General features: G+C 38.8%; 1 protein-coding gene across 1 annotated transcript in view; it reads left to right on the top strand.

Moving 5' to 3' along the window:
* Positions 1-26,915, top strand: part of LOC143909179 (uncharacterized) — a 420,517-nt gene that overhangs the window by 7,160 nt on the left and 386,442 nt on the right.

Genomic DNA, 26,915 nt, shown 5'->3' with positions numbered 1-26,915 from the left:
TTGACCCCTCCCCCAATTTATTTTTCTCTTTGAAGTCTTTTCTTTTGATAGAAGCTGCATATTTTGGATAGGCAGTGGCCGTTTAATCGATTATCATATCAATGAATCAATATTCATACTGCGTTATATGCAGGCCCGCCCCGTGAGTATATGGCGCCCATAGGCAGATTGGTTTCAGCGCCCCTCCCCCTCATTAATTTTTAAACAATAAATTTTATGAAAGTTCTTGAAATTTTATGTTGAAGAAAAATATATTAAGGTAAAATATGCACTTATGAATAAGTATGAATAAATTCGGTAATGAAGACATTAATGTATATTCAACAATGAATTGAAGAATTTTATTGAGTGACATTTTTTCTTTCGAATATGATTGATTAAGATATTTAATTTCGTGAAATAAATCCATCCTTGATATACATATACATATGTTAGTATATGTTATATTTGATATAAAATACAATTCCAAATTACCGTTTTTACCGACGACAGTTTGCTGTTTTAAAAGTTTTATTTGTCAGTCGTTGATATTTGACAGTCAACTTCCTGCGTTCCTCGTAAATTATAATATTTTAGAATCAGTATTATTACTTTGAGTAAGGAAATTAAGTTGAATATAGAATGTTTCATAAGTTTATAGAAAGCCAAATTATTTACTTGTTATTTTTTCAATTTAATAATCAAGAATGGGGGCGCCTCGCAGCGCCCCTTGTCTATGGCGCCTTAGGCACGTACCTAGTCTGCTGCACCTTTGAGCCAGCTCTGATTAAATGTAGTGTGTGAATGCTTCGTGTTTTTCGACAGTTGATAAAGTCATCTTTATCTTTATAAAAGAGTCACGAAGAACCAATCGTATTTCCATAAGTCCAAACATCGAAATTCAAAAAATTCCTTTAGAAAATATAACTTAATATCTAAATTTTTTGTGAGTGACTCCATTGAAAAAGTTGTAGTCAAATTTAGCTTCAACTGCTCGCATGAAAATGCACGAATTTATGAATATAGCAATATATTAATATTAAACTTTTTGTCCAGTTACACGGTTAGTCTCCACGCCACCGGTGGGTGAATAAAGGTGTGTTTTTCATATTTCACAGCGTTCAATATCCATCCAGGGGTGTGAGAGGTGGGGCCGTGGTCCTCCCTGGAAGTTGGGAAAACGCGCAGCACCGCTCGCCGGAGAAAATAACGATTTTCAAAACTTTTTCTGTGAAAGTTGAAACTTTTTCCGTACATAAGCGAAGCTGTGCGCGCACATAGCTATGGGTCGGGAGGGGGAGGGGGTGGGAGATGAGGTGGCAGAAGTGGGGTGGGATCGGCTTATATTTACGGCTGGGATCTCAGCTTTCGTCAACCGTCGGTCCGCAAAATGCTATCGATCGCCATTCAAACCCCTTGTAATCTTTACAACACCTTACTGGCCGACTTCGGAGATCTTACTAAATGGTTTAACTTCAATTTAGATCAATTAACCGTAAAAAATTTTGCCACTTTTTAGTTATCGCTCGCAATTCGACGTTTTACCTTACCTGCCCTCGACAATCTGTATACATATGTAGGTTTTAATGTGGAACAAGGCAGAGCCGTGAGACACAAAGAACTGGAAATAAATCGTCTGCACGTTCTGGGCACATTAGGATGATTAAAGCTCGAACGATATGACTCTCATTAGTACATTGTTGATTATTCGCCGTACAAGAAGGTACAGTACAATAAAAATATATGAAACCGAACTGTAAGATTTGTAATTAAAATTTTCTATGACGAAAATCTTATTTAAAAAAACCTTCCCCGGCGGAGCCGGGCACTTTAAACCAACTCGTATATATTATAAGTGGGCTTATTATTAAATTAATTTAGTTTGATGGAAAATACGTGAATGTTTGGAAGCTGTGAATGGAGCGAGGTTTAAAGCAAATTTATTGATTTTACAATGATTGTACTTGTAGTCATATCATATCTAGATATTTAAATTTTACCTAAAAATATATGATAACGTATTAAATTAATTACTGTATGAATAAACATTATACATATGTATGTATGTCTAATTTGCTTAAATTACCTTTATATTTTTGTGGATTAGTAAATAAATACGAAAAGAATTTTGCGTAATTTATATCTTTACAACTGGAAAAGAGTTCAATTTTCTGTATGGTTGTGAACTTTGCTATAATGTTATATAATTTTGATCGTAATCAAAAGATGGCTCTATTTAATTTTTTATTTAATTTTTATTTATACACTTTATTATATTTATATATGTAGCTATCATTTTTTATTATCTACGAATGTTTATTTTAGTTTTATATTAGTATGATATATATAATCAATGCCCGATTACAAAATTAATGAATAGCAAAATTCGATACGCGGTCATAATTAATGTCGGCAACTTTGAACAAAAATCGATTAATCAAACTCGTCATAAATCCCATCTTTCGCGATTAAGCTGGGTAAACAGTCGCGTGGGGTGGGACCGGGGGACGGGGGGTGGTTTCCTCTTTTCCGTGCACGGCTCAATCTGTCACTCTGTCGAGCTTAGGCGATGCTGGGAGAATGAGATGGGGGTGGAGGGGTGGGAGAGCACCGGTAACTTGATCATAATCCGATACGCCGGTTATTAAAACTTGAAAGCTCAGGTAAATATTTGGCCAGCGTTAATTAATGCGAGACCCCTTTCTAACATTTTTAACGAAGCTGTACGTCTTTGTTGCTCCGGGACGGAAAAGCGCCAACTCAATTTCCCCACTCTTTTCCTTGACGTTTGTTGATGTTCCGCAACTCTATTTATCAACGCTTTTCCGAATAAGAAATGCGTTTTTGTTTCGATGGACAGCCGGTAGGTAGATTGGTAGGAAGTGTTCAAATTTTTGTATGATAATTACGTCTTAATAACTTTTTTGTATGCTTTTTCGTTTTATGGAGATATTTGGTTATATGAAAATTGACGAATTTTTAAAAATTGTATTGTAAATATGCACATACACATACAAACGTAATATATTAAAATTTGTCGAAATTTTATACTCTTCTAATATACTAAATCTGTTCTGTTAAATATGTCATATGAAACTTGATCAATTAAAATTTAAAATTAATTAACATAATAATATTCCGGGAAGACGAATGAACACAAATAATAATTATTAATAATAGAAAAAAGTAAACATAATTTTTGTGCTAAACAAATGTTCAATCCCTTAAGATTGTCTCAGTTTTTCCATGTACGAGCCGTTATATTTGAAAGTGGCATAAGTCCACTTTTCTTCATTTCGAGAAATATCTTGCAAACATTAAATGTAATCTTTTGCATTCAACAACATTTAAAAATACTGGTGACCTGTAATACTTTTATTCTGCTTTTCCAAGATTCTGGACATATCGAACAGAAATAGTGTTTTTGGAACTGACAATCGGACTACTGCCACTTTTAAATACAACGGCTCATATGTTTCATTTGGTAACAGTTTGCAGATAAAATCTTCTAAGAAATATTTTCAATCTAATTTATAATTTTTATTACAATATATGTATGTATTCTATGTAACCATATAAAGTACATATAGTTGAATCTGTCAATATCACGTTTTTTACTTCATCCATTTTTTATTTATGGCCGATATAATATACATATAAAGTAATTTATTTTATTTTAATAACTTAAATTGAATTTTTCATAACACATTAGAATGATTTAATTAAAAAGCAGACCATACTCTAGATTTATTATACTCTAACGTATATATAAAAAGTGAACAGGATAACAATTTCACGCTTACAAATTCTAAAACTAAAACCAAGTAACCGGTTCACCTCAGTGGAAATACGATATGTGTGATCAAAAAAGATTAATTGATCATCAAAAATTTTACTCGGATCCTTTTTCTTAGTTATTGCATTACTAAGGTATTTTTGCATTTGCACCATTATTTTGAAGCAATAAACTTTTAGTTGTACATGAAATAGAAATTTTGATATAATCTGCTTATAATAAAACAACAATATCACGATCAATAATATCAATAGCGTCATTAGTAAACAGAGAAAATAATATAGGCCTTGAGATCCTTGGGGAACACCACTTGTAGGGACAAAAACATTTGAAAGTCAAGCAGATAACTTTCAGCTTGTCAAATATGACTCGATTCAATTTACAAATGATCCCATTTTATTTGATTTATAAAAAAAAATAGTATGGTTAGCAGAATCAAAAGCCTTAAAATCAGTATATGTAGATAGAGCCAACTTGACATTTTGAAAAGTCAAATAATCTTTTAAGTGTTTTTATTTGTCGTTTAATATTTAGCTTGAATTAGTTAAAAGCACCATTTTAATCGATAACTATTCTTCCATGTAATATGTATATGTTAGTCTTCCGTAAAGTTTCCGCGTTAATCGAGCTTTCGTTTAAAGTTGGTTTATTGGGGGCACTGTCGCTTCGCAAAATTTTTGGCAAATCGTTATCCTCGTTAATCCTCTTCCCAAACAGTTCAACCGAGCCGGGTTTTGGTTCGGTTCGGACGGTTAATCCCACCACTCGCGTTCCTCCCGAAAAGACAAAGAGCCTTTTCGGAACCGGGTCGCCGCCGCCTCACTCAAAGATCAACTTCACTATTGCCGATCGCGACAAAATAATTAATTTTAATCCAAAAATAAACACCTGTCCCTCCCTTACGCTCGACGGGGAGGGAGCTCGACGGGAATTCACAGTGGGTTATATGGGATAATTATGGAGATCATTCGTCGCGGGTCGTAATGTTACGCGTGCGCGCCGCAATAGCCATTTCGAGAGTCTTCTGCCCGGCTATATTATGCCGTTATATATGAAATATCTACACGTATATTAAATCTCATACCCTCGTCCTGATGATGCTCGCCATACTCCAATATGCGGGCATTGTTTACATTCGTAATGCAGCAGCTCGACCCACTCTAGATGCACCCATCTAAACGTGGCCGTTGCCTAAATATATACAGCCATGACTCAAGTTAAATCTTTGGGTTGAAAATCTAGTGTACATATATTCTATTAGTAATAAGCTTCGGAGAACTATTTATAAAATGGGTCTAAAAATATTTTTCAATTCCATCCGTCGGTACATCTTAATTAAAACAAATATTTTTAGGTGGCTTTCAACGGAATATGGTGTATTTTGTTTTAAATAATAATTATTTCATTTGAATACTTGGTGGTTCTTAATTTGTATTGAAATTCATATAGTACATTTTTACTTTATTTACATACATATGTATGTACGTAGTAACAATAGATGAAGTTTTGTGATCATGTGAAAATTCGAACTCGAGATTTTGACTGATTCGAACTCAGAATCGATCACGTTTTCATGATCTAGAAAAAAACGTGTGTATGTTTGTGTATAAATATTTTCCCATTATGTCATTGCGGGTTTTACCCTTGACGAGCACTCATGGTTTTAAATTAAACATATATATATATATATATATATATATATATATATATATATATATATATATATATATATATATATATATATATATATATATATATATATATATATATATATATACACATATATATATATATATATATATATATATATATATATATATATATATATATATATATATATATATATACATTTATATATGTATGTATAATAAATTTGAAGTAATATCATTTTATCAGCAGCATAGTACATATAATTAATAAATAAAAAATAGTGGTGACAAACGGTAGATAGGATGGTTTTTGTCATTTTGATGAGAAACCGTTTTAACAATTAAATCAGATAAATTGGCAATTTTTGATAGTAAACGATCGACTTGGAGTTTGAAATATCCATTTTGACCAGCAAAACTGCAGAAATATTAGGAATAAATTATTTTTATTCGAAGTTAACCCATGGGCAACCTCTGTGTGGCAACCACCAAGCTATGCCGCTGACTTGATTGTTTATTGTAATTTATATTGAAATAAACTAGATATAGAAGTGCATATTGATGTGAAAGAAATTGGTCGGGAATTCTTCGATTATTTCAGATAGGCCATTCGGATACAATTTCATCACCATAAAAAAATAGGGAATTGTTTAAGTTCAGACCCGTATATGTTCGAAATGGAAAATAATAAGGCAATAAAACCGAACATTAGTTCGACTATACGCATCCGGAGTATTAGTTCCATTAGCAGATTTTCGCGTCGTTTCTTCGGGCCGTTTCCCCTTTGTCAATACCCACTTCCTTTGCAAACTCATAAAAATCTCAGAGACCGTCGTCTAAAAAGCCATCCTATTTTTATTTGCTCCCCCCATTCTCTGTTTTTTTTTAAGTCCCCATCTTTTATTTCGTCTTCTTCGGTCATCGAAATCAAAGCTAGACATGCGGAGTGATATCCGCTTCGGCGGCAATCGGGTCGAATTCCTGCCGATCAAATGGTTTCGTTTCACCCTTGTTCACCCTTCCAACTCTTTGCCGATCGTAATTGAATGAATTGCTTAGACAAACAGATCAGAAGTAAATAGATCCTCAAAGGCTTTTTCCGTCTATATAGGTACGGCACACATGTACAATAAGGGATGCACGAGACGCTTTTCAAACGGCAACATAGCCTGTATTGTATTTCCAATGCATGCTGAATATTAGATACATTTGATTCCGAATGAAACAATCATCTAATGTTTGCTCGAGAATATGTATAATTTATTTAAGTGTGTAATTACGGGCGATTTTCTGTCGGTGTCGCTTCTTAGAGATTCCGTTTGTTCTTAAAGGTATTTATATCTATTGCCGTCCAATGCAAACAAATGCCGGACCATGGGTCGCTTGCACAGGGGTGGGTCCACTCAGCTTTATTGGAATTCTCAGGTCGGTCTAGTAAACGGGGGCAATAATGTTCAAAGGCAATTGAAATCAATTGGCCAGAGATGCCTACCTACCGTTCGCCACCTAATAATAACGACATGTTATTTCAATACTCACTATTGTTATACAATAGTATGTAATACCATGCTTTGTGTCAAGCTTAAAGCGGCTGTATTTTGAAATATACATATAGTAAGAGTTTTTGTGCAATGTTTTTTTTTTATAGTTTCCAAATCTTAAAAGAAGATAAGTACGAATTTATTCCAATATTTAGAATGTTGTATGGTAAGAATCTAAGTTTTCCTCGGGCTCAAAAATTAGATGATGATATCCTAATGTCAATGGTGGAATCAGATCCTCGTCAAAACATCGAGGAATTATCGTTAAAGATTGGCTGTTCATGTTCTATAGTGCAGGATCATCTTCGTCGCATAGGAAAATTGCACAGACAGGGAATATTTTTTTGATTACTTTTCGGTCCCCCTAATCTTTTTTATCTACAAAAAATATGAATCTATTGAGAGCTGGGCTTAAACATTTGAAATTTTTATTTATTTTAATTACATAAAATAAAGTATTTTAATTTAATATCAAAATTTTCATAAAATATCTAGAGCAACTTAACAGTAAATTTTGCAAGATTTCTTTCTTTTGTCATATAAATAATTTAAATGCGTGTTGTAGTGTCGCAATTAAGCGTTGGATGGTAATTTCAGCACCCCGGTGTCCGGGAAAACGACGCCCCTGCACATAAATTTCACGCGCGTGAGTTTTCCGAGTCGCATCCGCCGCACTACGCTTATCCTGTTTGCAAGATTTCCTGCCTTTTCACAAGACATCATAAACTTTTTTGATGTATCGCGCTCTATCGGCCACATACGAATTACCACACCACCATCCCTCCCCCCATCAGACTCCCTGTTCGATCCTTCGCGGACAAATAAAATAAATAAATAAATAACATTTTCAGCGACAAGGAGAGGTGGAGAGATATCCGAAGGAAACTCCTGGGGTTGTTTTCCCAGACGTACAAAGTAGTCAGAGGTGGGTGTTTTTTTGATATTTTTTATTTTTTGTAAAAGGGGTGGGTGGTGTATAGGGACGCGTTTCGACGATGATAAACGGCGTTGATTCTGAAACGAGGGCGCCTGAACATTTCTGAAAGGAATAAACGTCCAGAGAGATGAGCGGCGCTCGTTCGAAACGTTTGATACGTTCAAGAGATTCATAGGCAAAAAGAAATCGACGGACAGTATCGGATTTTGCTTTGGAAAAACTCAAAAAAAGAAGCAACTTTCCAGTATAAAAAATTGCTTGAAGAAATGCGTAAATATATGATGTGTATTTCGGTGTCTCAGACGTGTATATTGAAAGTTGGAATCATCACTCTCCAATTTTTATATACATTTATTTTTAAAGCTAGGTACATATAAAGTATATAAATATGTACATACATTTATAATTTATTTTTAAAGCTACATTATATGCATATTTTTATTAATTATATAACACTAATAGTTTCACCCGGCTTCGCTCGGTATTTGTAATATAAACCGCTTAAACATGGCTAATCTAATAGTAAGAATTTTGTTAAATGTATTCAAATAGTTTTATTTTATTTAAATATATTTGAATATTCATTTATTTTTTTATTAAATTTTACGTCACGGATTCTACCACCCAAACCTTACATTAAAACTAACATACATACATACATCTTTCGAAATTATATATTAGGCTAGTTTTTTTACCCGGATTCGCTCAGTATTTGTAATATAAACAGCTTAAACATGGCGAATCTTATAGTAAATATTCATTTGTTTTTATTTGAATCGAAAAAAATATAATATTCAGCCAATTGAATTGTCGTCATAGAAACTTTGTTTTGTTTTAGAAGTTCCCAACCAAAGATACAAACATAAAAAAGTCTCTTTCGAAATTATATATAAGATTATATTATATTTATAGATGTTAATATGTGTATGTGCATATATGATACTAACTAAATTGAGTAATTTTTTGAGATTAGTACTGAAGAGTATTCAAAGGTAAGTGGAGTCAGGTCGAGGTACAAGAAAACACGCAGGCAGGTTCCAGTTCTTTATTGCTGCTCGTCCGGTGGAGGTCAGGATCCGAATGCCACCGATCGAGAGCGTACCGTTCTTATATCATAGAGCGCTCAGCGCATACACGTTTATGACACGTCAACAAGTACAGTCATTGGTCAAGGAGTCGGGTGTAGCCATTGGCCACAACGCCCGACTCCACCATTGGTCGGCGTCACCATGACGTCACCGGTCCACGGGGCGTCTCCCTATGCAACGCTACACAACCCCCCTCTTAAGAGAGATCGTCCCGATCGACCCACCAATTTACACCTTAATTTACACATTAATTTACACATTAATTTACACATTAATTTACACATTAATTTACAATTACAAAACAGCTACATACAATTACAGTCAATATTCGACGGCCTTATACCTTGCGAGTCTATCCAGGTGCACCACCATTAATCGGTTTGAGCCGTCGAATTCCCTGCGTATCCTATATACTACGTCACTAAGTTTAGTCACTATGGTGTACGGTCCTTCCCACAACGATTGCAGCTTTGGTGAAAGCCCTGGAGTCTTGGCAGGGTTGTACAGCCATACTCGGTCACCTGTTTCGTACGCCGGTTCGGTTCTGCGGACGTCGTATCGCGTCTTCATACGGCTATTCTGCATCCGGAGGTGGGCTCTGGCGAACCGATGTACCTTGGCCATGCCTTCGGTCAACTTCGTGGTATATCGGTGTGGATCTTGAGGTTCGCTGTCTGGTGGAGGGCCCCCATATAGTAGGTCCGCCGGCATGCGCAGTTCTCGTCCGTACATCATGGCTGCTGGTGATGCTCCTGTCGCATCGTGTTGGGCCGCTCTATATGCCATGAGGAAGTGCGGAACCAGCGTGTCCCAGTCGTCCTGCTCGTCGTTGACGAACTTCGTCAAGTGCGCCCGCATGGTTCGATTGAGTCGCTCGACCATTCCATCGGACTGAGGTCGGTATGGTGTTGTTCTCGTTTTGTGTACGCCCAGCCGGTCCAGTGCCTGACGGAACAACTTCGACTCGAAGTTTCGTCCCTGGTCAGAGTGCAGCTCGTTCGGGACGCCTAGCCGCGTGAACACTTGTTCTACCAGGGCGTCTGCTACGGTCTCTGCCTCCTGGTTCGGTAGTGGAATCGCTTCCGGCCACTTCGTGAAGTAGTCCATGGCCACCAGTATGTATCGGTTTCCTCGTTCGGTGGCCGGGAGTGGACCCAGAATGTCGACTGCCATTCGTTGTAGTGGCGTCCCCGAAAGGTACGGTTGAAGTGCCCCGCGATTCCTTCGGTGTGGTCCGTTGTGGGCCCCGCACTGTGCGCATCGTTCGCACCACTGGGTGACGTCGATTCGACACGTCGGCCAGTAATATTTTTGGCGCACGTTTCGGTACGTTTTATTGATACCGAAGTGGCCCCCCGTGGGCGCGTTGTGCATCTCCCACATGATTTCGGGTATCTTCTCAGTCGGCACCACCAGCTGCTTTGTGTGACGTGTTCCCGCGGTGTTCTCCCATCTCCGGTACAGCTTACCGCCTTCCACCTCCAATGCGTCCCATTGGGTCCACAGTATTTTCAGTTCCTGCTCCTCAGCAGATACTGTTTCCCACGGTGGTCTCGTTCCGGCGTTCTTCCACTCGACGATTTTGTCGATCGTCGAGTTTGTCATCTCGTTGGGCAAGATCCCTACGAGGGCTACTCGTGCTTCCGGTTCTGCGGGTTCTACTGGTTCCGTTCGGGCCGAGTCGTTTTCTTGATCGGTTGTCTCTGCGCGTGAGCATTTGGGACACTCTTCCGTACACGGCCTTCGCGATAGTGCGTCCGCGTTCCCGTGCTTTATCCCCGGTCGATGAATGATGGTCACGTTGTACTGGCCCAGAATTTCCAGCCACCTCGCCAACTGGCCCTCCGGTCTTTTGAAGTTCTTCAGCCACGTTAACGCTGAGTGGTCGGTTCGTAACGTGAACTTCGAGCCCGATAGGTAGTGGTGGAAGTGTTGAATGGCTTTAATTGCCGCCAATAGTTCTTTTCGGGTCACGCAATAGTTTTGTTCGGGTTTGTTCATTGTCCGGCTGAAATACCCGATCACTTTCTCCACCCCCCCTTGAACTTGAGACAAAACTGCACCGATGCTATGTTGACTGGCGTCGGTGTCCAACACATATCGCTCTCCCGGCTGGGGATACGACATAATTGGCGTGGTAGTCAGCGCTTCTTTCAACTTTTCGAACGCTTGTTCGCACGTCGGTGTCCACTTGAACTCGCGCCCTTTTTCCGTTAGCGACCCGTCCTTTTTGGCGACCGGAACTACCGGTGACGCCCACGGCCCGTGCCCCGGTTCTATCGCGCCCTGCTTCAGTAAGTCGTCGATCATAGCGCGTACTTCCTCTTTCCGTGCTAGCGGTATCCTTCTCGGCGGCTGTTTCATCGGCTTCGCGTCTCCCACGTCGATGGTGTGGACCGCCTTGGTGGTCCTTCCTTGGTCCTTCTCGTCCCGGGCGAACGCTTTCCGATTTTCCCGAATCATGGTCTCGAGGCGCCGTTTCTCTTCTGGCATAATATCGGCCCTCTCGAGTAACGCCGTGATCTTCGGGTGGGGTACTTCCCCGCGGATGCTCTTGACAGCAGGAGCATTTTTCTTGCCTTTCTCGCGTTGCACGCCCCTGATGATACACTTCTCCTCTCCGCCCAACTCGAACGTAGCTCGGACATGTCTCAGTGCGTCCAGTCCCAACAATATGGGATCCTGGATATCCGCCACCGCTACGTTCCACGGAAACTTTTCGCCCTGCAGATTAAGGGTCACCCGTATCCATCGGTGGATCTTGATGGTTTGGCCCGCCGCTTGCCGCGCTCTGCTGTAATGGCCCTTCACGACGGTGTAATCTTTAGGAGAGATCTTCGCGAACAGTTCCGGGTTGATCACCGTGATGCACGCCCCGGTGTCCCCCACCATTCGACACGGCACGCCTCCGATCTCTCCTTTCACGACAAACGAGCCGGCCGTGCCGCTGCCGTCCAGTTTGTTCACTCCGGGTGTTTTGCGTGCACCGGTGATCGGTCTGACCCGTAACAGGCCGATCACTGCTCGTTTCCCGAAGCCGCCTCCTCCTCGTCGTCTTCATCCTCGTCGTTCGTTGGCTCCAGCTTCCGGACCCTCTTCTTGCGGCACAACCGGCTAATGTGTCCCGTTTGTCCGCAGTTCCAACACGTTGGAGTGGTAGTGGCTGGTCGCGCTGTCTGGTCCGATGACACCCATCGTGGGGGTCGCACGGCCGGTCGAGATGGTCTGAACGCTCCCGCGTCGGGACGTACTGTTCTCGACGTTGGTTGTGCCGACCGTTGTTCCTTCGCTTCGAAGATGACGGCTTGTCGTGTTGCGTCGGCTCTGGTTATCACGTCCGCTGTAGTCGGGGTGATCCGGAGCGCGCCAAGTTTGGCCCGTAGACTGGGGTACGTGAAGGAGTTCGCCGCTATGCACACGGTCATGCGTTCGACTGCTTCGGCGTTCGTGTGGACGCCCTCCAGCATGTCTTCGCAGAGGGCTCGTATCGCGTCTACGTGGTCCGCGGCTGGTTCTTCCGCACTCCATCTTCTCTGTTCCGCTGCCGCATGGCATGCAATCGGTGTGCCCTGTCGTCTGAAGCGTTGGGCCAGCTCTTCCGTCAAGTCATCGTAGCTCAGCGTCGATGGCAGCTGACTGGCGAAAATGGCGGCCGCACCTCGGAGTTGGCAGCACAGTCGGTCCTCCAGGTTCGTCGTCTCCTTGTTCAGCCGTGCAGCAAACTCGAAGTGGTTGAGGAAGTCCTTCCACCGTTCAGTACCGTCGAACGTGGTGTAGTCGTACCGGTGGGAATGTTGCCGCACCCCGTACGTGTCTCGCTGTGTGGTCCGCCTGTCCTCGTAACATACCTCTGATCTCCTCGGTGGTTCTGGATGTACGTCGGCTTTCGGCTGCGTTGGTGTCGCAGACTTCTCCCAGGACTGCAAAAACGTGGCGAAGGTGTTTTGCAGGGACTGGACCTGCTCTTGGCAGCTCGCCATTCCCTGGCTTAGCTCCTTGTAGCTCGGCTCCGGTGTCCTTGGCACCCGGCTCCTCGACACCCGGCTCCTCTGCTCCTCCCGTCTCCGTCCTCCGTTGCTCAGCTCCCCAGGGCTTTGTTCTCGATTCGGCTCCATTTCTTCCGGCAGCGATGAAGACCCCGAATCCGCACCTTTGTGGCTCCTTGTCTCAACCATGTAGATCCCACTTCTGACACCAGTGAAGAGTATTCAAAGGTAAGTGGAGTCAGGTCGAGGTACAAGAAAACACGCAGGCAGGTTCCAGTTCTTTATTGCTGCTCGTCCGGTGGAGGTCAGGATCCGAATGCCACCGATCGAGAGCGTACCGTTCTTATATCATAGAGCGCTCAGCGCATACACGTTTATGACACGTCAACAAGTACAGTCATTGGTCAAGGAGTCGGGTGTAGCCATTGGCCACAACGCCCGACTCCACCATTGGTCGGCGTCACCATGACGTCACCGGTCCACGGGGCGTCTCCCTATGCAACGCTACAGTACATTCTTGAATTCTTTTACTTCACTTTGTATGTTCATAAATATGTATGTGCATATGTATGAGTCGTTATATTTTAAAATTGGCGGAAGTCCAAATTTCCATTCCAAAAGCACTATTTCTATTTGACTTAATTCACAAATTGTTATCACTTCTTCTATATGTCCAGAATCTTAATTCGATACGTTCAGATATTATTAATTCGAATGTCCAGAATCTCGGAAAACCAGAATAAACGTATTACAGTCCCCGATTATTTTTAAATATTGTTTAACGCGAAATCTTTCTCGAAATGAAGAAAAGTGGACTTATGCAACTTTCAAATACATATAACGGCTTATATGTACAGTAAATATTGTCCTCGTGAAAATTTTCAACTTTGAGAGATTGACTGGTTTTTAATAATCAAAAATTTAATCATTATCAATCTCTGATTAAGTTTTCTTCATTTTTGAAAATTATGTGTGTGTGTGTGTGTGATCTACATATGTATATCTTATGGAGATAAATCGAATGCTATTAATACTATCCGAATGAAATGTTAGCCATACCGTTGTAATTTTTTTGTTTTTCAACTTAGCCTTCAAATACATATATTGAACTGAAACTTTGTACGTATAATATTGTAAGTATAGTAAATTTCAGAAAAAAAGTATTTTCATTCAGTAATTCTCGTATAAGCACGTTCATAAAATTTAACGATTGTAACTTACAGCTTACATATGTATACAAAGTTGTTTCCGCTGACGACAATGCATATATTTTATAAGTTTTATATTGAATAAAGATTCAAGAAGATGCGAATAATAAAAAAAAAAATGCTTATGAGGACTAATTCTTATACTATCAGAAATATTGTATAGAAAAAAACGATGAGTATTTGTCATTTCGAAACATCACAATCATTACAAAGCTGGTACTTGCAATATTTGATTAATCGAGTCCACCACTTCATAGCCAACGAGTCTCGGCCATGTACATTTTTGTTTCAATATATGAAATTTGCAAACAAATTCACACAAACCCTAGATTGTGACCGAGTGTAAAATTCATTCACATTCACTTTATAGTTTTCACGATCGTGGGTAAAATAGAGAGAGACCAGTGCGAAAGTGCGAATTAACATCTCGCCGTGGCCGCGATAACACAAACCGCGATAGCGACCCCATTATTAACACATCCATTAATGAGCGGTGCGCGGTGCGGGTCGTACATTATAACCGAGTTAGCCATAAAACACCACGACGACGGGAAGAGAAGAAGAGGAGGAGGAGAGAGAGGACCCGTTAAACAATTTGGCGGAGGCAAGTTGGGTCGGTTTTCGCACAGGTGGGGCGGTTTGTCACAGGCCATCCGGAAAGCGTGAACGAGCCCGAAACTACCGCACCGCACTTTATTGCCAAGTTACAAAGTGTGACGGAAATAAATAACGGGTGGGATAGGTGGGTCGTTCCGGGTGCTGAGGGGGTGGTTGATGTGGAAGGGGGTGAAGGAACTGCCGCCCTTCCGGTCGGTGGACGCCAGCTTCCGGATCTGATGCGGTCGTCCGATAAACCGGCGTCTCGACGCGATTACCGATAATGTTGTATTACTGTTGGGGTTGACCGGTGGGCTTTCCACACCTTTTTCATCCCCTCATCCGAAAACTATGTATTAAAATGTTGGAGTGGTATGGAGTGTATGATAGTGTAGGATTGGTATGTGTACTTATTAGCGTTTAAACTGTTGGATACTATTAATCTTTGCTAGTGTAGTACATATATTGGAAAATTAGTAGTAGTTCTTCAGGTATAAACACTGATTACCTAAACACAATCTGCTTTAGGTCATCGACTTAAAGAGAGTCTTTAATTAAAATTATGTATTAGATGTATTATGAGCATTTATAAAAATTGTAAATAGGTTTTTTAGCTCTTTTTCCTATTATGCTGTACATTAACATTATAATAATATAATACTATGATGACTAACAAAATTAATTAAATTATCTGATTTAATTGTTAAAACGGTTACGAACAATTTGGCAACCTATCTTCATTCGTCACCATTATTTACATAAATATAGCAATTTAAAATTTATTTTAACAGGGTTTGCCCGTTAGTTAGATTACCGTTAATTATTTAAATTAGTTAGCTAGCCAATTATAAATATCGATAACAACTACATCATAAAGACATCTATGGATAAATGACAAACATTTTTTTTCATAAATTCATTTCATAAATTTTATGAATTTTTCATAAATTCATAAACTCGAATGTTGCGGAACCGTTTCAATGAAAATCAGATAGATTGGCAAATTCTGATTGGAAACAATCAACCTGGAGTCACAAATCCAAGGTCTGGCCCGCAGCACCGGGCAGGGATTAAACCAATGACTACTTGGTTTTAAAGCTTTACATGCTAACGACTAATCTATGCTTCTGGTTATAAATTTATGTAAAGTACATACAGTATACATTTGGTCATAGGTGTCGGCTTGGGGCAAAACCCGTAAATATAATTTTTTAATTTAAATAAATAAATATTATTACTGGAGGAAAGCTATTATACCTTCAAAAAATTGCCAGTTTTATTTTAAAAAGAAAACATAATATGTTAAATAACAGAATTCGTGGTAAAATATTAAATATTTCTAATGAGAGTGAAAATAAACTTTTAGTACTATTTAATTGAGCTATGAAGGGGCGGTACAAAGCCGCACTTGGATAGTTAGCTGTCATCGCTTCGATCTGACGGGTGATTCCGAAGTAATTTTTAATGAGTTCGTTAATGATTTAACTTCTATAGCTTCATGTTGGCGACATTAGCTTACCCCTGTACTTCGCTAAAATATTAAAGCGATTTAAATAATGGAAGTGGTTCAAAATCAGATCACAATTTTTTACCGGGCAGGGATGTCACTGAACTAACAGAGTGAAGCTATTAAAAAGCTTGTAAAAACATCGATCCCTGCTTGTTCTTGTTTTATTGAACTATATTCTTGAATTTCCGGCGATTTTTAAGTAGAAATTTTTACCACAAACATAGTAGTGACATAAATAGGTGTACTCCTACGTCTAAAAGTAGATACATAGATATATTTTTTAAATTGAATTGTTGATATGGCTAGATATGTATAATGGTATGGAATTCTAGGAAGACAAATTTTGCTATGAAGATGAAACTTGATGAAAATATTGACTGTTGAATGTTTAAGTTTAAATCGTTATTCATATTTTCATTAATAAAGATGACGAAAGAAATTTTTATTTGTAACTCAATGTAAATAAACAACAGACGGATTAATTTCACATATTATGCGAGATTCATTCGTATATGTATTATTTTATTAAAAATACACTTGAAATAAATAAAAGAAATTTTGAATAAACCTCCCTCGCGTGAGGTTTTCGTTTAAATTTGACCTCGACTTCAAAAGAAAATACATAATTCATAAAGTGTTTTTCAAATGTTTCGGCATGAAACTGAGTGGAAAATTTCACAATCCAAGCCCACCTCTTTACTGTCAGTGTTCACTCAAACCGAAACAATTTCACCACATTGAAATAGAATAAAAATAAAAATAGTTTCGTTCAACGATATCATTCATACGCGACGCATTGAAGTGATGAAAAGCGGAAAAATGGACGCGTTCACGCTCAATTTAAACGGGCATTTTCAACAATGCGGTCGTGCACGTACTCTAAGCTACCCACCCTAAAACTTCAGTTTTGTCTCGTGCTTCTCTTAGACTCCTTTCTCAGCATCACAGAAGTTGATGCTCACCGGTCCAAGATGAAAGGTCACAATCGCCCCCGCACGGCACGGGCACAATGGGCCTGGCCCCTTATGCAAGCAAGAATAGTTAGAGGTCTGGTCAAGCCCTGCAGGGACTTTCAAGTGGCCCTTGACTAAGGTGCTTGTCGCTCTTATAGCGGCCGCAAAGCAATATTATATTTATTACTTCAACATTTCTAAACGGTGAAATCTCGATCGAAATAAATCGAATGAACGAATTTACTAAAAGATATGTTAAAATATCCATACAAAATAATCCACACAAAAATTAAGCGACTCGGATACTTTCACTTTTTATATCCGAGAATTAAATAACGCGTATGTAACAGTAGATGCTCTACAATTATTAAATACTAAATCAGATCATACACGTGCGGCACTGTGATGGGTAACTAGTCACCTGGACATATATTTTATTTTATTTATCCAGATATACTGAATGCAGGGTCTTCATATTATATGTATTCCTTATCAAAACATATGATTGGAATTACGTATGTATGTATGTCATTACGAAATAAAAACATTGATCAATATCAACCGAAATAATTATTATCGTAGGAAGCCCTTTGTACATGTGCCTCACAGATGCGAAAGAGAGGGGGAATTCAGTACGCCGCGCTCAAAGGTCAGTGTGAGAATGAGATTCGCCTTGGAATGACGGCTCTGCGTCAGCCGTTATTTTTTTAATTTCTTGCTCTTATTTTATATCATCCAAAGCTTTTTTATTTAATACATGATAATTACAATAATTTACTTTGCAGATTTTGCATTAAAAACACATATTTTTATCAGCATTAAATTATTATTAACATTTTTATTAGCATTTGCATTAAAAACACACATTTGCATTAAAGACACATTTTAACTGGACGCTAGGCGTCCAAAACAGTGACTAGCGGATATTTTTATCACAGTAAGGCAAGTTTTAATGGAAGTTGGAATTTCAGAATCTATTAACTAGCATTAACTTTTATCTCTACATTTTTTATCTATGCTCTTTGATTTTGCTCATAGTTTTCTGTCGTTGATAAAACAGCTTGGGAGAAAAACTAATTGAATATCGTTTTTCTCTCAAGTTGGTTTATAAACGAAGAAATAAAACTTTTTTGTTCACGTATTCGATATGGATCTTGTTGCATTAAAAATATAATACTAATATAATTCGAATGTGTAAAGTATGAGGTATTTTATGAATTTTGTTTTATAATTGTCTTCGGAAAGGATATACTTCTATGTTGAGGGTTTGGGTGAAGGTTTTCCAGCGTTGCATATGTTATAAATTTAATTAAGGTCAGTCTGCTGGTTGTGTCCGGCTGTCGGTTGGCTACCCCTGCCCTTAGTTTACTTAGGCCAGTGTCCAAGGTGGCGTTGAAGGGTCTCCAGATGGCGGTCGCGGCGAAGCCTCTCAAACTTGGAGCAAAGTTCCCAGTCCTGGGAGGAGGTTTGCGGAGGAATGCGGGTGGCTACCGGCTACGTATAGCCTTTATGAGACCTCCTTTGTGTTCGACACAACAGATGCTGTAAATCAGATCCCGGCGGCGAATGGGTTGAGAACCCCCTCACGACCCACCTCTCAGACCACTCCGTCTCCACACCCCACCCCCCCTCCAGCATCTTACCACACTCCCCAAAATCACAAGATTATTATTAGAGACGAAGGCGACGACTGCACTTCACTCGCATGAGAGGCTGCTCTTATTAGATCGGTGCATAAGCGCAATTCTAAGTATCCCATCGAACTGCTCTATAGATTGTCTTGAAATGAAATCGTCGATTTGCCCAACAATGCTTTTGTGAAAGGCACTCTTTCACAAAATCGTTATTTGGATTCCGATTAGTGATTACAATTACAATAATTTATTTCAAATTACTCGATCAGCTGATCAAATCTACAAACAATTATGTTTAATTTCAACAGTCTTTCCGACTTTTGATCCTCATTGTTTTGAAAAATAGGAATTTTTTTTATTTTTTTCCCTACTGCAAACAGCCTAAATAAAATATAATTCTGATTAAAGTCTATTTATTAAATAATTATTTTATGATTAAGTTTGATATTTGGATATTGTCTTTCATTTTTATTATTATTGCTTTTATATTTATTTGCCAGATATGTATTTATTAACAGATTTACTAACTGATATATGTATTTACTAAGAGATATATTTACTAACAGATGTATTTACTAACAGGTATATATTTTATATTATTTACATATGTGCATACATATTTTTTTTACATATATACATATATACGAGGAAGGCCTAACAGGTAGACCCCAATGCGCCTTCCTAGATAAATAATTACAAAAATTGCAGCATTTTTACTACACAAATCGCTGTATTTCGAAAGGCTGAAGAACACTAAATTTACAATTAATTAGTTAATGAATTAATCCACAAAGACATCTATGGATTTAGACTTGTAAATAAATGTTTACATATTGACACAAATCAAATTCAGATATTTGTAAGTTGCAAATCAAATTCAGATATTCAGGGTAGGATGATTTTTGCAAATTTAATGGAGGAATCGTTTCAACAATGAAATCAGATAATTGGCAAACTCTGATAAGAAAAGATCGACTTGTCGTCACAAATATCCAACATACATATGTATGTATGTACATATGCCAAGAAGGCCAAGGCCTAACAGGTAAACCCCAATGCGCCTTCCTGGCCAATTACGTACAACGATAAACAATTTATAGAAAAAATTTACAGAGCATCATAAAGACATCTATAGATACATTTTTGACAAATTTGCACTTTTGCAAAAATCATGTTAGAATATTTATTTATTTAAATAGAAATTATTAAATAATTCAAATCGAAAGTATGCGAAACATCTATGGATAAATTCACAGCATTTTTTTTTATAAATCAGTGAATTCAAGGTGCCGTAATCTTGAACTTTTCAAGAAATAGGACAGGCTTGACAATGTTTTGGAACCGATTTAATGAAATTAGATAAATTGGCAAACTGTGTCACATATCCAAGATCTGACCAGCAGTACGGGCAGGCATTTAACCTGTGACCACACATTTGAAGGCATTACATGCTTACCATTTATCTATGCTGCTGGTTTGATCTATGCGTGTATAATTAAAATAATGAATGGAATCGAAAAAGGAGTATGCATATCAGAGTTAATTGCTTGAAATAAAAAAAGAAATGATAGCCAAGAGAATGTAAATATATTTTTGATTTTGAGTATGGGAAGTGTGAAGCACGTGTATGTAACTTAAGCTTGGGACAAGCATAAAAATTACACACTTTTCAACAAGACCATAAACGAACATGTTTATACTAAACGCCTTCTTTTGGACTCTTGCAATAGCTGCTATTAGATTTTAGCCGTTATTATTTATCTGTGCGGGCGAATGACAAATGTCCCAAAAATTAATCGGAGCAGGCTTTCGGCGAACGTCGTCGAGATTTATCGGCGAAGTTGTAGTGCGGATTTGTAAGCACGTAGGGATCCTTAGACCCAGATTCAATAACGGTTCATGGGGGGCAATAACAATTCGTCGGACCAGTGATAAAGTGACGCACCTGACTTGGAAGACTCACGACCGCTTAAGGAGGCTTTATCGATGTCAAAGGACCCATTCTAGACGGATGAAAACAAGCCATTTTATACTCATAAAACGATATATAGCACATACATATATACATATATCATATACCCCAAATATATGTACGTGTTATTATATTAACGCGCGTGTGTGTGTGTGTATAGGAAAAACGTCTTGACGCGAATTTCAATAGACTCGCACGAGGGTCGTAATGGCGCACGTACTCGTGGAAACTTTGCCGAAGGAAATCGCCCCACCCAGCCTCCGAACCCACCCCCATCCTGTCGTAACTGAAAACCTTCGAACGTTGAATCCATAATGTATGCTACATAAATCATCATTTGATTCATATTATCCAGGGTCTTCTCCGTCTTTCGGGATACGGACGGTCAAGCCGACTTCGAGTTCGACACACTCATAATTTATAACCCCGTACAATGTCTTCTATGCAGGGATAAATTTGACATTGAGTCAGTGACGATTAATTGAATCATTTCACATTTGTAGACTCTGATTCAAATTTTCATAATAGAAAAAACTACCTACAATTTTTGACATACACATTTCTTTTACACGTTTATCGATCAATGCTTAAAACTTTGGATGATGATTTTCATTACAGTTTCATAGAACAATGGGTGATGAGAAGACTCTCGAAAAAAAATGTGTATTTTATTTTAACAAGAATTTATTTATCAAATATAGCATACCTATAAAATGTATCTACTTTTTGTTTCTGCTATGGCACCAGATATAACAAGTTACTCGAGACTATGCTTTTCTAAGCATTATATATTCAAATAATTAAAATTGCTTTTATTTAGGATGTTATTGTATGTATTGTATTATACATAATATGTTTCATGACAAGAATTACCCCAAGGCTTACATTAACAGTATGGTTATACTATTTTTGTATATATGTAAGTACTTACAATTTTTCAAACATAGCAGTACATAGAATACAATTGAGATATCTATGGACAATAAAAAATATTTTTGATACACAGCAAACTTGCGAAAAATACATTATGCATTTATAATATTCAACAAATTTGAGAAGCTAATAACTCTAATTTGCAAAAAACTGAGTCTGAGCATATCGATTTATTAGATTCGTCACTAAAAATCGGAACATTCTAACAGGAGACGGTTGATCTGTGTTTTAATAACCACAAGATTTGGCCGGCAGCTTATTTGGCCGGGAATTGAAGCCACAACCTCTCTACTGGTATGCAATTGCTCTACCATTGCTCTACACTATGTGAAATTTAATTTAGATGATACTATTGCATGTTATACGCTCGAATTCCATTATAAAGCAGGCTGAATTAAATACAAACAGATACGTAAATATATGGTGTAACATAAGTACATACATGTGTAGTACTCCAACAGAAAGGTCCTTCAACCATTCATTGAAAGTTTTGATGGGCCAAATTTGGTTTTTGCTTCACTGAGCTGGTTATTTTTAACCAGCTTACAAAATTTGATTGTAGGTTTTCAATTCAACTTATACCCAGAAAGGTGATTGAAATCTTCAGGCTATACCTATCAGTCTTGTATACTTGACAATTGAATCAAACCGTCTCAGTGCCGGTTTTCCATTAGTGTGAGCTAAAAAGCTTCGAGGGTTGAGTCTGGATCCGTTGTTCTTTTGATGTTGTGGGCTTTTCGTCGCTGGTCGAGTGACGAGCACGACCCACTTTATGCAGCACACATCCCCAAAGTCCCCGGCAAGAAACTGATAGTTAGTATCTGCCACGAATCTATCAACGCCATTCAAAGGCACATTAGTGTAAGAGAGCTCATCTGGAATTCCGGGCAGACTCCCCGGGCCCGAGACATATTGAAGATGCCACCTCTTCTCAAACTTCGCGGAGTCTCCACCATCTCTTCTCAAGCTCGGAGGACGAGGGGAGGATGCGGCTGGGCGTCAGCCCGTCCGGCCCCCTCAGGAGCTCGATCTTCCCGGAAACTTTGGACCAAGAAGTGCGCTTCGGGGGACTTTCAATGTGACATCAATATTTTGTAGCGAAATTTGCGGTTCTTCTTCTCGGAAGCGCACGTGCTTCCACGCTCAACGGATACGGCATCGATTCGCTCGAATGATAAATTGGTCATAAATATTTATCGAAATCCACTCAAAAATGCATTCCGAGTACAATTTATAGTCGGTTTTGTTATACGCTTAAAACTAAGTTTAAAGCTAATTTATACGTTAGCAAAGTCTCCTCGAATCTTAAAGTAAACCGCACCCAGCGTCTTGGGTTATTATTAATTCCCCTTAGATATGTCCCCAATGTCCAAGACGTGTACGGGGAGCAAAACAAAAGTGGGCATCCCCCTCTTCCCCTATTCGAAGACGAGGTTGTTCCCCCTTTGGATCCCCCTTAGCCGTAGCGATTCAAAATATATTTTAATATACGAGTAGTGTGCCTCATTTCGACAGTAAAACATACAGGTACCCTCATCTCGACCTACACCCCTCCTACCATGTATCTTTCCAATTCAATTATGTCATTAGAAGTTTGCAAAAGTACATTCTTGCGAATTCTATATATATAGATATGAATTATGATATGCCATCGTATCTGCATATTTACATACAATTCACATGCTTATTTTGTCGACCAAAATTGACGATCATAAAAATATATTGTAATTTATTAACTAATTCTGTTAAGTGGACACAATACAGCTGCCAACATTTACATTCCCGCGTATAAATTTTTGACGTAGAATTGTGTATAATCGTGAGGTTTGTTGTTATCATTGAATGAATGACACTTTATAACAATACTAACAATCACTCCATCGTATGCGTCAAAATTATGCAAAACTGTATGATGTGTTATAAGTGACTATCATAAACGAAACGATCAACAGAAAAGAATGATGACAATATTAACATATGCAGGTCATATGTGACCAAACCGCGCAAAATGGAAAAATTTCAAACCGATCGGAAGATTGTAGGAACTTAGACTGAATCATTAGCGAAGTGAAACATAGAAAAGCTTTGTATAAAAGTTGGTGAGTCCATTTTAGCCTCTATATTTTTTAAGTTAAATTTATTTATGGACAGTAGAGTGAATTGCTTTGATGGTGACGTCAGCACCACGAAATATTGCACGAAATTAAAGTGAGATGCTGGTGAATGCACCTCATCCAATCTCCAACCTTCCCTCATTGGCCTAGCCTAAAATACACCGTTTATTTTAAGCACTGTCAAAATCCATCAATCGAACGTAACTGAATCCGTTCGAAGTTTTGCATTCGACAGTGCTTCTCGCTGCGCTGCACCGATTTGGAACCATCGTCCCACCACTCCCATACTCCTCCTCATCCTCCCCATTCCTCTGACTCCTTCGGTTTATCTCGGTCGGTATTAATATGAAGCGTGAGCCTCAGAAGGCCGACCACCTCCGCTCCCTCCAAGACTTGCGGTGCGGTCGTGTTGCAAGTTTGTGTGGTAGCGGCGGGTCAAAGTGCCCCTCAGCCAAGAAATGGGGTGGCTGCGGAGAAACTGGGATGGGGGATGAAGACGAAACTCGCCACCTCGCCAGCATCCATAATTAACTGAGCGTATTCGTCATTATCGAATGAATCCATCGCAACAAACGTAGAATGTAGAATTTAACTATGTTGAGGTGAGTTTAGCATAGATTTAAAGTGCTACAATAAGATACACTTCATTACTTACTGCTTTCTTCTTCTTCTTCATCTAATGACTTGTCCGCATCCGGACGTTGGCGACCTAGTCAATTATTTGTAGATATCCGCATCGGTCTTCAGCGGCTCGGAACAGTCTTCGGCGCTCATATCAGTCCACATGCACATGTTTCGAAGCCAAGACAACTTCTTCCTGCCAATCCAGTTACTACCTTCTATTTTCCCCATGGTTATCAAACGGATAAATTCGTATTTTGGACCCCGTATCATGTGTTCGAGGTACTCCATCTTTCTTCCCGTGATGACAGAAACAAGTTCCCTGCCTCTCCCTATCATGCCGAGGACAGCTTCATTTGATACTTCAGCATACGCCTGTAGAACCACATCTCAAAAGCGTCGATGTAGCTGATCATACTGGTCTTCAGAGTCCACATTTCGCATCCATGTAGCAACACTGACTTACTGCTTTACAGCAACAATTATTCTAATATCCTAAAAATTTGAACTTTTCAATTAGAGCTCATCATTAACCTTCTATATGTATATATGTTCACACTAATAATGATTTGAAACACTACTCATTTATTTTAAATGCAAACATCAGAATATATTTGAAAAGCTTCGGGTTTTTCGGGGAGGATTCTCTTAAGACGTCCTAGAAGCTAACCATGCTGTTATACATTCATAAATTAATAATTATACTATATTGTATATAAGTTGACAAATTGCATCTATAGGTATAATCCCAATACGTTGATCGTGTTACAAGACTATAGAATTTGACGTGTGTAATTGAGTCCCTTTTCAGAACTTTGTTGTTCTTCCATCATTTTTTTTTACTTATATGTTAATAATCTAGAGTTGCACGACCTCATCATTAAGTACATAAAGCTCATTTTGCAACATACGTTGTATGTGGTGCATGTGGTGTCTTGGGGTTTCTTGGCCACCGGTGGGCCACGTGGCGACGGCTTTGCTCACGTGACCGTCCTACCAACGTTACAATTAGCAACCCACCACCCCCTATCCTCCCAACCACCTACCTACAACGTCCCTGGAATAATCTCTAGAACACCTCCTTAGTTCCGAGTTAAATTGTATACAACTCTCGTCGACAAAGTAATTGCGACTACGTCGATACCTTCTAAAAGTTGTATTTTTAGCCAAGCAACTCTATCCGTAACAGTGTGCCGTATTATATATTAAACGGACAATTCCAATTATGTCTTATTGGACGCTTGGAGAGGCCCTCGTAGTCGATAAATTGCCGATAGTCATGGCGACAGTGGACGCATTTCTAAGAAACAAAACCTTCGGATTGAATAATTCCTAGCGCGAACGAGAGTCTTCGTTCGAGTGGGTCTTCTTCGTGCTACGTCAAGTCTGAGTTCGTGATGGTAGGGTAGGGGTGAGATGTGGGGGTGGAGGGTCTTGAGGGTCCTCTAGTCGCGGATGACATCCCGGAGACGTAGGGACCCAGGTCCTAGTAATTGAATTTCGGTCAAGTGCTCGGCGTGCTTTGATCTGTCGCTGGGATTATGCTAATTACGTTGTCGTGAACGACAAACGCGGTTTAAAATGTATGAGATTTTAACATTTTTTTTATAGATTAAGTACTCATACCTGAACGAGACAACGTTCAACCTTTAGATTGCGTTATATCGAAGGTTAAATTGAATTGATCGAATAATCAAGCCAAAGAGTCAAAATCAGAGAGTTGAAAACACAGATCGACTGGTTCGAGCAGAGAGACGTCAAAAAGTAACCGTAAAGTAAAGCGTGTTGGCCATAACAAGCATATCGAATTATCAACATTATAATATAAACATTTAACATTCATTATATAGCCTATTAGTGAAGTAAAAATAAATATGAGAGATAATGAGAGCCTATAATGCAAATTGTATAAGATATAGTTCGAAAATGATAAAAGTTTAGGCGTTTAAATAATTAAAATCTGACTAAACGAGTGGGGGGCAGAAAGTTAAACAAAGTTACTGGCTATTGGCAATGGGTAAACTGTCACCTTCTCCACGATTATATTTCGACTTAGCAGACCCAATTGAAATCTCTATCAAACTCTAAAGTTTCAATGCAATCGGTAGAGTGTAGAAAGTTTGTCCATACTAGCGGACGAAGTGAAGCTATTATAAACCTTGTAATTATATTTTGTTCATAAAAAATCCTCTTTCTCTGAAGAAACGAATTATATGATAACTACCTACGAGTCAAGTAAAAATATATAAGAGAGATAAAGAGAGCCTATAATGCAAATTTTATAAAATATAGACTGGAAAAAGAAAAATTTATAGCTAAAACATAAAAATCTGACATGGCGTGAGGGTTGCGAAAAGGGAAAATAACGATCGGAAGAGTGTGGATAAATACGGCAAC

Source organism: Arctopsyche grandis, chromosome 3 (assembly GCF_051622035.1).
Source record: "Arctopsyche grandis isolate Sample6627 chromosome 3, ASM5162203v2, whole genome shotgun sequence".
Lineage (NCBI taxonomy): Eukaryota > Metazoa > Arthropoda > Insecta > Trichoptera > Hydropsychidae > Arctopsyche > Arctopsyche grandis.
The sequence above is the reverse complement of the archived record's forward strand: the minus strand, read 5'-3'. Positions and strand labels throughout refer to the sequence as shown.